The following is a 2,714-nucleotide window of genomic DNA, read 5'->3' on the forward strand; positions in this document are numbered from 1 at the left end:
TACATGTGAAAACTATTATTTTGGTTCACTAAAGATGAGTCTATTAATAACTGGAGCCTGAAAGCTGTTTTTAGCTAAGCTTTACACCTCTAAAACTTGCCAAAATGTCACAGAATGCCATCCAAATTTCTACAAAAGTAGAAGATAGCTTCCTTCACCTCAACTACCTTGATTAGTAGTCTCAATATTTGCTTATTTTTTTATCCATTATTGCCTACTAGATACAGACTTGTGATGTGATAGCAATACTCAATATCTTATTACCTTCCCCCCCCCCACTTCACCCCAAGAGGAAGTTGTTCCAAGCATAGCAGTTGATTTGGTGCATTCATGGAAGGAGGCAAGGTCACGCTTCTCCTACTTTGCCTTCTTGAACCAGAAACCTTCAGTGTCTTATCATGATCCAAGAAATTACTTTCTGAATGCATGTTTAATTCTATTATCTAGTCAACTCTATTCTATAGGGGCTTACCTGGTAGCTCAGCTGGTAAAGAATTCATCTGCAATGCAGGAGACTAGGTTCAATCCCTCAATTGAGAAGATCCCCTGGAGAAGGGAAAAGCTACCCACTCCAGTATTCTGGCCTGGAGAATTCCTTGGCCTGTGTAGTCCGTGGGGTCACAAAGTGTTGGACATGACCAGGTGCCTTTCATTCATTGTATTTTATCAGTTCAGTTCAGTTCAGTTCAGTCGCTCAGTTGTGCCCGACTTTTTGTGACCCCATGAATCGCAGCACGCCAGGCCTCCCTGTCCATCACCAACTCCCGGAGTTCTACAGATGTGAACAAATAAGGGGAGAAAGCTGTTAACAGAGAAAAAAATCTAAAAAGAAAATGGAACTGCACAAGTCAGGTACCTCTAAGAATTTCGGAGTAAACTGTCAAAACTGCCATCTTTGAGCTTCCAAAGAAAAATCAGCTAAATTAAGAACCAGAGGGTACTTTCCTTTCAGCAGAGCATGAAGGCAAGATGGTGGTGCAGATTTCCAAGAAGAGGAAGTTTGTCACTGATGGCATCTTCAAAGCTTAACTGAACGAGTTTCTCATGTGAGAGCTGGCTGAAGATGGGTACTCTGGGGTTGAAGTCCAAGTTACATCAACCAGGACAGAAATCATTATCTTGGCCACCAGGATACAGAATGTTCTTGGTGGTTCAGAAGAGATTTGGCTTCTCTGAGGGCAGTGTAGAACTTTATGCTGGAAAGGTGGCCACAAGAGGTCTGCCTATCCTTGTCCAGGCATTGTGTCTGCGTTACAAGCTCCCAGGAGGCCTGGCAGGGCTAGAGCCTGCCCTGGTATGCTGTGGTTCATCACGGAGAGTAGAGTCAAGGACTGTGAAGTCGTGGTGCTTGGGAAACTCCAAGGACAGAGAGCTAAATCCATGAAGTTTGTGGATGGCCTGATGGTCCACAGTGAGGACCCTGTTAACGGTGATGTTGACACCACTCTGTGCCCTGTGCTGCTCAGACAGATTGTGCTGGACATCAAGATGAAGATCATGCTGCCTTAGGACTCAACTGATAAGACTGGCCCTTAGAAGTCCCTAGGGCTTCCCCGGTGGTGCTAGTGGTAAAGAACCAGCCTGCTAATGCAGGAGACTTAAGAGACAGAGGTTCAATCCTTGGATTGGGAAGATCCCCTGGAGGAGGGGATGGCAACCACACCAGTATTCTTGCCTGGAGAATCCCATGGACAGAAGAGACTGGTGGGCTACAGTCCATAGGGTCACAACCAGTCGGACATGACTGAAGCGACTCAGCATGTATGCATGCAAGAAGCCTCTGCCTGATCACATCAACAGTCTGGAACCCAAAGATGAAATACTGCCCACCACCCCTACCTCAGAAGAGAAGGGTGGAAAGCCAGAGCTACCTGCCATGCCCCAGCCAGCACTCACAGCATAATAGGGTCTCCTTGGCCACTAGATTTGGAGTCTGGATGTTGCTCTATAAAGACCTTCAGTAAAATCTTTTTAAAAGAAACAACCAGAGGGTAGATCTAGAAATTTAGAAATACAAACAATTCTACTCCAGTTTTAGGAGAGAGAAAGAAACTTATATTAGAAAGAATTGATTTGTTTACTCAGTGAGCAGAGAAAAAGTCAATATCTTCATGTTACTAATAAAGCCACAAATAAGCTACTAATCTGGAACAGGGGAAGTATCCAGCTGAGGAACTGAGAAGCAAAGATTTTATTTTTAGATTCCAGAGAATATTAGGATGGGGGTTTTAGATGAGGTGTTTATGCTTTATTTCCTTGATTAGGGCACTACCATGCTGCTTTTTAAACACTGATGCATGCCTGTGGCTCTAACTTGGACCACATTAGACGGTCCTTATTGTGATAAATTACATTACTCAGGGTTGTTAACTCCTAACAACAGGAAACTGGCTGTTTAAGCAGAAAAGGAATTTAGTCCAGGATAATACGTAGCTCTCAGAATCTTCAGATGAGTCAAAGAATAGGTTTATAGGTTAGTTAAGTGACCAAGCACAAAACCCAAGTTATACCATCTATGACCTAGAGGCTGCTGACATTATCCCAAAGCAAGGACCCAACATAGCAGGTCACTCCCCAGAGACCAGCCATACTTTCCATCTATTCTCTTCCAACTGTCAGCTTCCCAGCCAAGTCAGGATGAAAACCACATGCAAGACCTCCATTTCTTTGGGGGATTCACTGTAAATCCAACTTCAGCACAAGCGCATCTCATT

The 2,714-nt window shown here is 44.0% G+C and overlaps 1 pseudogene; it reads left to right on the forward strand.

Moving 5' to 3' along the window:
* The first annotated feature begins 969 nt into the window (after nucleotides 1–969).
* Nucleotides 970–1,903, forward strand: LOC138094556 (small ribosomal subunit protein uS3-like; annotated as a pseudogene).
* The last annotated feature ends 811 nt before the right edge of the window (nucleotides 1,904–2,714 follow it).

Source organism: Capricornis sumatraensis, chromosome 18, assembly GCF_032405125.1.
Source record: "Capricornis sumatraensis isolate serow.1 chromosome 18, serow.2, whole genome shotgun sequence".
NCBI lineage: Eukaryota > Metazoa > Chordata > Mammalia > Artiodactyla > Bovidae > Capricornis > Capricornis sumatraensis.